The following is an 11561-nucleotide window of genomic DNA, read 5'->3' on the forward strand; positions in this document are numbered from 1 at the left end:
GCATTGTAAATTTCGGTCAATGACATGAGACAAAGTATATGTGAACTGCTGTATGAAAAGTGAATTTACTCTCTAAATCTTCACCCAAATCAAAATAAAATTAAAAAAAAAAAAACTAAGCCCTACTACATGGACAAAGGAAGGAGCCCTGGTGGTGTAGTGGATAAGCACTGGGCTGCTAACTGAAAGGTCAACAGTTTGAATCTAACAATACTGCATAGGAGAAAGATATGGTGTTTGCTTCTGTAAAGGTTACACGCTTGGAAACTTTATTGGGCAGTTCTACTCTGTCCTAAAGGGTCACTCTGAGTTGGAATTAATTGGATAACAATGAGGTTTTTACTACTTGAACAGATGCTTGAAGGGAGGTTTACTTTGTGTCATAGGGTTTGCATGAATCACCATACACAGCACTCATTTAAACACTCATACAGAAAAGATAAAATTAGTAATTTATTAAACAATTGTTCTTAAGCCAACTTTGGCTTTCTGAGTTACTTGGGCTTTGACAACAAAGAGTTAAAATGTACATTGAAACATAGCTGAACCTGAATATGTCAATTGGGGGAAAAAATTTCATAAACCCTCTTTGTAAATGGTAGGCATAAGTTCTTACAATGTAAAATTCCTGCACGGAAGGCATATGGCTTGTGGTGAATCAGAGCTGTGTGACCTCTAGTACTTTAATTCAAAGCATTGCCTGAGGTGGAATGTGTCTCTTATATTTTTACAATGCACATGTTCTGCTCCGGCCACAAAAATCTGGACTGTTGTATGGAGTGCTTAAAACAGACATTCTCTAATGAAACAAAATAATAATTAAAATGTGTTCTTAATTTACATGCTTTTCATATCTGGAGTTACTAGTGCTTCTCCAGCCTGGAGCTCCAGCATGAGCCACAAATGCCCCTTAATAAGCCCAGTAGGGATAGACAGTCACATATGTGACTGCTATGTTCGGTATAGGAGTGGAGAGTTGGAGTGTGACCTTCTTAGGTACAATATGAATATTTTAATTATTTTTTAATGTCCCTGAAGAATCTCCATTTTCTAAATCTCCAGTTAACAAATGGAGAGTCTCTAAGTTGTTTACTCTGTGGCATTAGGGTTTGGTTTTGCCTGGCTCTGAGGTGTTAGTATCATGAGGTAACATCCTTGTGTTTCAGATTTGTTGCTGAGGCACAGCCACCAGAGGATCATAGTCATAGGATCAAAAACCAAGACTCTAAGAGCATGAATTTGTAAGATGGCTGACTACACCGAGGATCATTGTCTTTGAGTAATCAACTAAACTGGCTTCCCACTATCATAGCACATATACCAGTATCAGTTGCTGTCAAGTCAGTTCTGACTCAAGGCAACCCCATGTGTGTCAGAGTAGAATTGTGCTCCATAGGTTTTTCAGTGGCTGATTTTTCTGAAGTAGATCACCTGGCCTTTCTTCCAAAGTGACCTTGCATGGACTCAAACCTCAAAATTTTTGGTTAGTAGCCATGTAGATTAACCATATGCACTATCCAGGGACTCCCAGAGCACGTATGTTGTTCTTAGTTGCTGAAGAGTTGGGTCAAATCATGGCAACTTTCTGTATAACAGAACAAAACTTTGCCCAGTTCTGTACCATCTTCATAATCATTGGTATTTTTGAGCCTAATAGCACATATAGTGTATTATAGATACCTTTATCCTCTCTACACTAGGAGACAAGGACAGTCTTGTGAGAGAGATAATCTTGTGTTCACAGTAAACTAGGTCTTAGAGCAGTGCAGAATACATAAAAGGTACACATAAATATTTGTCAAAAGAAACAGTAAAGTCAGTTTCCTAGTTAACATCAACCCTAAGAAAAAAATCCTCAACCAAGGGTGAAGGTTTTGGCAGGGCTGCATGGGTATCAAAGGAAAGATATACTAAGCCCTCAAATTATGACTGGAGTATGTGTGGAAGAATCCCAAGAGGATGTGAGAAGGGCAGAGAAAGGATGAAAAACAAAAAAGGTGGTGGTTATTATGATGGGGGTAAGGGGAAAATAAAACACTGAGAATCTACTTCACCATTAGCTTCTTTGTGACCTTGTTGAGTCACAAACCTTCCGTTCCCTCCTCTTTCTTCAACTAAGTACCTTCTCCAACCTGCAGGGACTGAAGGCCTTCACGCTCAGCTGCCTGGACACTACTCCTTATACTTTTGCCATTTATAGCTACCCTTGTTTATAGTCCTTCAGTCAGCTCTCTTCTAAGACAATTTGAATTAATTTTACAAATAAAATTTCACAAGACACTGCATAATATGCTTCACTAAGATCAAAACGTATTACATTTACGGTATATCGAATTAACAAATTAGCTTTCACACAGATTATAATTTATTGTTTTCCTTATGCATTTCATTATTTCTCTCTCCTCTTTTTTTTTAACTAGACAAAGCTGAATGAATTACAACAAGTGATGTTAAATTATACAATATCTTCTCACGTTACAGGCATATTTCTCAGACATATGTCACATGGGTACTACTGAACTGAGCAGTTGTACAGGAGTTCATTAAAAGCAAACTTTCAAAAGTAACTCAAGAAGGAAAATCATGTTCTATGAAATATACATGTAAGGTTCTGGGCTCAAAATCTAGGGGTTAAAAAAAATGAAACTTACCCTTGTAAGAAAATTTTCTATGGATCTTTAACTCATTTTGACATTTATGACAGCCTCATGCTAAGAGAAAGCTGTTTGGTATCTTATTCTGCTTCAAATAAAAATGATTTTAGTATCTGAAACTAGAATGTGTGCTAGAAAGGCATGCGATGGTACACAAAGGATCTGATGCTTATTGTTAGGCCTGCCAGATTCTCCTCACAAGCAAAATCAAAAGATAAGCTTAAAAGAGGAGGCAGCCTCTATTCCATGGATGTCTGTAGTGACTCTGTTCTGTGTGAACATTTGTGGAACCTGTGGGTTTGATGAATAGGGTCAGCGTGTTGATCTTGTTTTGTTATGTCTCTCTGATTTTCTGCAGCCCTAGTTAGTCATTAGGAGGAGTCCCTGGGGAATACAATTTGTTAAGTACTTGACCTCTAACTGAAAGGCTGGTGATTCAAATCCATCCAGAGCCATCTTGGAAGAAAATCACAAAGATTTGCTTCTGAAAGGTCATAGCCTTAAAAACCCTAAGGAGCAGTTCTAACCTGAAACACTTGGAATTGCCATGAGTTTGAACTGACTGGACAGCAACTGGCTTGTTTTTGCTCTTACCTCAGCCATAGATGTGATCCATGGTCTCCAGGGAAGGAAAGAACGGCTTCTGAACACTGGCCTTTGAGTATTTACTTACTTGTAACCTAGAAAAGAAACAGTGGGTTAGGAAAGACAGATGGAGTGAGAAGTAACCATGTTTTTCCAAGTTCTTTTTTTGTGCAGGTGCCTATTAGCATACCAAACAACAGGGACACAGCTGCTGCTGTTGGCACTCCCTGTTGCTTAGAGCTAAGTGTTGATGGGGGAATGGGATGCTGCAGGAAAACAGTTTTGTGCATATGAGCTCTTCAGCTTTTGACAAGTGCTTATCCTCAATCTATTGATACAAGAAGCCTCAAAATAACATAACTACTACCAGAACAAGGGGTTCTGAATCTCTAAGGAAAAATTGCAAAAGGACCAATTCTTAATCCTTATCTGGAAGAGAACGTATCATGGTGGGAAAATCACCCCTCTTGGATTTGCTTCCTAATTACAAGACCTTGGACAAGTTACTTAAACTTAGGTTCCTCACCTAAAATGAGGAAATACCTTCGATGTTGTTATGACATTTTGTTGTTATTGTTAGTTACTATCAAGTCAGCTCCATCTCACAGAGATCTGAAATAAAACAATGAAACCTTGTCCAGTCCTGCACCATCTCCATGATCTTTCATATGTCTCAGTTCATTCCTGAGGCTATTGTGTCTATCCATCTCATTGAACTTTTCTTGATTTTCACTCATCCTCTACTTTACCAATCCAGCTAAGGGGAGAGCGGAGAGGTTTTGAACAGCTAAGGGAGATGGACTTGTCTGTCAGTTTGTTGTACTGTGGTGGCTTGTGTGTTGTTGTGAGGCTTGAGCCTGTCCCACTGGTGTTTCAAATGCCAGCAGGATTGCACATGACACACAGGTTTCAACACAGCTTACAGACTGAGACAGACTAGGAAGGAGGAAGAGACCACCTACTTCTCAAAGAATTGGACAGGGAAAAACTTATGAATGGCAGAGAAACACTGTCTGATACGTTACTGGGCAACTTTTTGAATAGCATAGAAACATTGTCTGATACAGTGCAGAAGGACAAGCCCATAGGTTGGAAGGCACTCAAAATATGAATGGGAAAGAGCTGTCTCATCAGAGTAGAACCAACCTTAATGATATGGATAAACTAAAGCTTTTGGGACCCCCATTTGCTGACATGGCATGACTCAAATTGAGGAGAAAGAGCTGTAAACATTCAGTAATAATTAGAACATGGAATGCATGAAGTATGAATCTAGGAAGATTGGAAGTTGTAAAAAATGAAGTGGAATACATAAAGATGGATATTCTATGCATCAGTGAGCTGAAATGGACTGGTTTTGGCCATTTTGTATCAGACAACCACATGATCTACTATGCTGGGAATGGCAATTTGAAGAGGAATGGTGTGGCATTCATCATCACAAAGGATGTCTCAAAATCTGTCCTGAAGTAAGATGCTGTCGGTGATAGGATAATATCTATATGCCTACAAGGGAGACCAGTTAATATGACTTATTCAAATTCATGCACCAACCACCAAAGCTAAAGATGAGGAAATTGAAGATTTTTATCAACTTCTGCAACCTGAAATTGACTGAATATGCAATCAAGATTTGTTAATTATCATTGGTGACTGGAATGCAAAAATTGGAAACAAAGATGAATCACCAGTAGTAAGAAAGTTTGGCCTTGGTGACAAATAGTTCTGGAGATCGCATAATAGAATTTTGCAAGCCCAATGACTTATTCATTAAAAATACCTTTTTTCAACAACACAAATGGTGGCTATACACATGGTCTTTGCCAGATAGAGTATACAGGAATCAAATTGACTACATCCATGGCAAGAAGCAATAGCAAAGCTCAATATCTTCAGCCAAAACTAGAACAGGAGCTGATTGTGGAACAGATCATCAACTGCTCATATACAAGTTCAACTTAAAGTTAAAGACAATTAAAACAAATCCACAAGAGCCAAATTATGACCTTGAATATATCCCTCTTGAATTTAGAGACCATCTAAAAAATAGATTTCATGCATTGAACACCAGTAACTGAAAACCAGAAAAATTATGGCATGACATCAAGAACATCATCCATGAAGAAAGCAAGAGGTCATTAAAAAGACAAGAAAAGAAGACCAAAATGGATGTCAGAAGAGACTCTGAAACTTGCCCTTGAATGGAGAGTGTTGTTGTTGTTATGTGCCGTCGAGTCGGCCCCAACTCATAGTGACCCCTCCTTGGGTTTCCGAAGCAGTAGTGGAGAGTAGCTAAACTAAATGGAGGAAATGACAAGACAAAAGAGCTGAACAAAAGATTTCAAAGAGCAGCTCGAGCAGACAAAGCCAATTACTATAATGAAATGTGCAAAGACCTGGAGTTAGAAAACCAAAAGGGAAGAACACACTCAGCATTTCTCAAGCTGAAAGAACTGAGGAAAAACTTAAGCCTCAAGTTGAAATATTGAAAGATTCTATGAGCAAAATATTGAATGATGTAGGAAGCATCAAAAAAAGATGGAAGGAATACACAGAGTCACTGTATCAAGAAGAAATGGTCGATGTTCATCCATTTCAGGAGGTTGCATATGTTCAAGAACCAATGGTACCGAAGGAAGAAGTTGAAGCTGCACTGAAGGAATTGGCAAAGAACAAGGCACCAGGAATTGAGGGAATATCCATTGAGATGTTTCAACAAACAGATGCCTCACTGAAGCACTCACTCGGCTATGCCAAGAGATTTGGAAGACAGCTACCTGGCCAACTGACTGGAAGAGATCCATATTTGTACCCATTCCAAAGAAAGGTGATCCCACAGAATGTGGAAATTATCGAACAATATCATTAATATCACATGCAAGTAACATCTTATTGAAGATAACTCAAAAATGGTTGCAGCAGTATATTGACAGAGAACTTCCAGAAATGCGAGCTGGATTTGGAAGAGGATGTGGAATGATGGATATCATTGCTGATGTCAGAGGGATCAGGGCTCAAAGCAAAGTATACCAGAAAGCTGTTCACTTGTGTTTTATTGACTATGCAAAAGCATTTGATTGTGTGGATCATAACAAATTGTGGATAATATTGAGAAGAATGGGAATTACAGAACACTTAATTGTACTTGTGAGGAACCTGTACATAGACCAGGAGGCCATGGTTCAAACAGAACAAGGGGTCACTGCATGGTTTAAAATCAAGAAAGGAGTGCATCAAGGTTGTATCCTTTCATGATACTTATTCAATCGGTATGCTGAACGAAAAATCCGAGAAGCTGGACTATATGAAGAAGAACATGGCATCCAGATTGGAGGAAGAATCATTAACAACTTGCGATATGCTGATGACACAACTTTTCTTGCTGAAAGTGAGGATGGCTTGAAGCACTTACTGATGAAGATTGCAGGATACAGTCTGCAGTATGGATTACATCTCAATATAAAGAAAACAAAAATCCTCACAACTGGACTTATAAGCAGCATCACAATAAATGAAGAAAAGACTAAAGTTGTCAAAGACTTCACATTGCTTGGTTCTACAGTTGACACCAATGGAAGCAGCAGTCAGGACATCAGATGACGTATAGCACTGGGCAAATCAGCTGCAAAGGATCTCTTTCAAGTGCTGAAGAGCAAAGATGTCTCCTTGAAGACTAAAGTGCACCAGACACAAGCCATGGTATTTTCAATTGCCTCATATGCATGTGAGAGCTGGGCAGTGAATAAGGAAGACCAAAGAAAAATTGATGCCTTTGAGTTGTGATGCTGGTGAAGAATGTTGAAAGTACCTTGGCCTGCTAAAAGAAGTAACAAATCTGTCCTGGAGGAAGTGCAGCCAAAATGCTCCTTGGAAGCGACAATGGCCAGACTTTGTCTCATCTACTTTGGTCATGTTATCAGAAGGGACCATTCCCTGGAGAAGGATGTCATTCTTGGTAAGGTGGAGGATTGATGAAAGAAGGGAAGGCCCCCACTGAGATGGATGGACACAGTGGCAGTGGCAATGGACTCAAGTATAGCAGGGATCGTGGAACTGCCACAGGACTGGGTGGTGTTTTGCTCTGCTCTGCACAGGGTCACTATGAGTCAGAGGCGACTCAAGGGTACCTAACAACGACTACTTTACCAATTATGATATCATTTTCTAGAAATTGGTCTCTCCTGATGATGTTTTTAAGGTAATCAAGAGAAACTCTCACCATCCTCCAGGTGTTTAATAAGTAATTAATTATTATTGCCTTCTTCCCACATTAGACATTCACAAATACCAAGTAATTAGCTCTTGGGAACCTCTGTGGCACACATGGGAAAAGAGGTAGCTACTGATTACTCCAAATACCAACTTCTTCAGTGCCAGGGCAAATGAACTGGTTCCCACGTTGCTAAGAGATACAAAGTTGTATTATGATGAGTGTTTAACTCATGCAAAGTGAGGGTATAAATGTACCATGAATCCTGAGAAATCTTTACAACTCATTTGCAATACTCATTTTGAAGCTGTGTAATCTTCTGTTAAGAGGGTCTTTGTGTTCTGGGTAGATAACTTGGAGTCACTCAGTTTTGGGTTCTAAGCAACACTAGGAGTTACTCAGTGATGAGAAGTAAATACTCCATTGCAGAATTTGTCCTTGATATGGAGCAATGAGGAAAGGGAAGAAAATAAATAATTTCTGCCTCTCCTTCCTGTTCTGCTTCAGTTTAATGTAGACAAATCTCTGTGAGAAGAATTCTAGAAATAATCAAACCCAGCAGTCATCCCTGATTAGACGTCAAGCTCTGACTGTAGGTATAGTGCTAGCACTGTCCAACAGAACTTTCGGCAATGATGAAGTGTTCTATATCTCTATATATGTGCTGTCCAATATGGTTGTCAGTAGCCACATATGGCTATTAAGCACATTAAATGAAGCTAGTATGACCAAGGAATTATATTTTTTGAATCTGAATAGTCACATATGACCAGTGTCTACTCTATTGTACTGTGAAACTAGGCTCTGGACCAGATTTGCCTTGATGATTGAAACTAAAAGCAAAGAAAGACTTACTGAATTGGAAAGTAATCTACAGCTTCTACTTTTATCTGTTAAGTTGGTCTGATCCTCGATATTTTATTAACATTAGAAATATATAGTTTTTATTTTGTACAATTATCAGATTTCTAAGCAGTGATTCCCCTCACCTCCATAACAGAATCAAAACATGGGGCTATTTTTATGATATTCATCATTAATATTTAAAAAACAAATTTTTAAGAATTAAAGATGGCAACTAACAAAACAAAACTGTCACTTCACGTGAGAGCATTCACTATTAGGAGTGACTTATATTTCAATCAGCTAAATACAGGAAATGAAGTGGAAACATGATTATATATTCCTTTTTCCCTTTCCAAAGGAGTTCTTCTGGTGGTGTAGCGGTTTAGGCATTTGACTGCTAATGAAAAGTTCAGTGGTTTGAATCCACCAGCCACACCCCAGAAGAAAGATGAGGCAGTCTACTTCCACAGAGATTTACACCTTCGGAAACCCAATGGAGGTTGCTATGAGTCAGAAGTGGCTTGATGACAGTGAGAGTTTGTTTTTTTCCCTTTCCAAACACACAGATGTTAATTTTTTAACATCATATGAGGTATGGATCAAACTTCACCTTTTTGTATGTAGAGATTCAGTTGTTCTAGCAGCATTTGTTGAAACTGTTTTTCCCCATCAAATAGACTTAGTATTTTTATAAAAAATCAGTTGTCCATAAATGTATGGGTTTATTTCTCTCAATTCTATACCATTGGTCCATATGTCTATCCTTTTACCACTACCATATTTTGATTACTATAGCTTTATGTTTTGAAACTAAGACTTGTGAATCCTTCTACTTTGTTGTTCCTTTTCAAGATTGTTTTGACTATTTGGGGCCCCTAAATTTAAGGATTGGCTTTTCCAATTCTGCAAAAACAGTCTATTGGAATTTTGATAGCAATTGTATTGGATTTTGACTTAGGCTAGATTCTTTAAAAGAGCAAAACCAGTGAAGGGTATATATGAATATATAGAGAGAGATTCATTTCAGGAAAATGCCTCGTGAAAATTTGGAGGCTGGCAAGTCTCAAATACATGCAGAAGGCTGGAGACATCTCTGGAATTATGTGGTTGCAGTGGTTGACAAACCCAAAATCTGCAGGTCAGGAAGCAGCCTGAAGGCTTCTCATGTCCCAAGAACCAGCGGTCAGAGGATAGCGAGATAAATGCAGGATGGAGAGATGGAGAGTGAACTTTGCCAGAACATGTGTTTATATCATGAATACAGGCCCACACCCACAAGGAATCTCCTTTTCCAACTGATTGACTACTCATATCAGATCATAAAATGGGAGGTGATACACAGGTCTGCCAAACTATTGAGAATTATAGCCTAGCCAATTGGACACATAATATTAACCATCATGAATCTACAGATCACTTTGAGTAGTATTGACATCTGAACAATATTAAATCTTGCAGTCCATGAACATGGGATGCTTTTCCATTTATTTAAGTCTTCTTTAATTTCCTTTAGAAATCTTCTATAGTTTTTAGTATACAACTCTTCACTTCCTTGGTTAAGTTTATTCCTGGGTGTTTTATTTTTTAGATGGAATCATCTTCTTAATTCATGTAGAAAGACACAACTGAGTTTTGTGTGTTGAACCTATATCCTATGGCATTGTTCAATTTATTTATTAGCTCTAGTAGGTTCCTTTTGGATTCTTTGGGCTTTTCTATGTATCAGATCATGTCATCTGTAAATAAAGATAGGTTTTTTCTTCCTTTCTGGTTTGGATGCCTTTCATTTCTATTTCTTGCTTTATGGCTCTGGATGGAACATCCAGTCCAATGCTATGAAGTCACTTCAGAAAAGCCTCCCAAGTCATATGATATTTGCATTTCTTGTTTACTTATCTGTTTTCTGAACTACAAGGTCTGGGAGGGGAGAGATGGTTTCTGCCATATTCATAATTGTAACACAGTGCTAATATGTATTTGTTGAATACTTATTTATGAATGAATGAATGAATGAATGACAAATTAACTACTCAGCACAACTTTAAATCAAAAAACTCACTGCCATCAAGTTGATTCCCACTCATAGCTACCCCCATCGGGCTTCTGAGGTGGTAAATATTTACAGAAGTAGATTGCCCACATTCCTTACATACAGTGTGGTTTTGGAGTTTGAATTCCAAATACCTTAGTGGCAGCAAATTAATCTCTGGCCATGTCCAAGGATCTCCCTATACAATGAAAGTTTGAAGGTCAGCTAGAATGAAAAACAATTTCCTTAAAAATCGGGATCACAATAGACGGGCCTGGACAGAGGGGAAGAAAAATATAGGAACAAAGTTCAACATCATAAAAAAAGAAATAAGGCCAGACTTACTGGTCTGATACAGACTGGTGGAAGGAACTCCTGAGACTATGACCCTTAGACATCCTTTCAACCTAGACCTAAACACACCCCAAGGCATCACCTCTCAGCCAAACAATAGATAGGCCTATAAAGTGAACAATAACACCCATAAGCAATGTACTTCTCAGAACAATCAATCAGGCCAAGACCAAAAGGGCAGTATTTACCCTAAAACAAAGCTCAGAAGGCAAGAATGAGGGGGAAAAAAAAGGCTCATGGAAATGGAGAAACAAGGGAGTAAATGAGAAAAGTGCTGATACATTGAGGGAATTGCAACTAACATCACAAAACAAAATGTGCAGCATAAATTATTGAATGGAAAACTAACGTGCTCTGTAAACTTTCATCTAAACCACAATAATAACTAAAGGTGGACCCTCCATATTCCCTTGTGTTATCTCTAAAATTTCTGCTCTTTCTCAGTTTTCAGGCATCATAGTACACTCTTTAGGGCCTTGGTTCTTGTAGTATTATTAATTATCATAAAACCTCATTCAACTGTAGCAGTCTTGGCAATCTTATTATCTCAAAGGGACAAGGAGCAAAGATTAGTTGTTTTATCATTTAAGTAATGAGAATTTTACACTTCTCTAAAGAGATTTATGAGAGTCATTAGTCTAAGCAGGAGTTTCCAGCATGAGTGTTATTAGGTGTAATAATTAACCCTAGTCGGGTGAGTTACTGCCTAGCAACTTAAAAATCATTGGAGATAACATGACATTTCAGTTTTAGGCATTTGGAAATACATATAAATGTGTGTTGCTGTTTAATTCTAAAATTATCAATATCAAACGCAGTGTCAGCAAATTTAATGTATTTACTTATTAACTTATTTTTTACGTCGTGTCCTTTAAAATACAAT

Source organism: Orycteropus afer, unplaced genomic scaffold (genome assembly GCF_000298275.1).
Source record: "Orycteropus afer afer isolate SDZICR_OR568_19922 unplaced genomic scaffold, OryAfe1.0 scaffold00147, whole genome shotgun sequence".
NCBI classification, from domain to species: Eukaryota; Metazoa; Chordata; class Mammalia; order Tubulidentata; family Orycteropodidae; genus Orycteropus; species Orycteropus afer.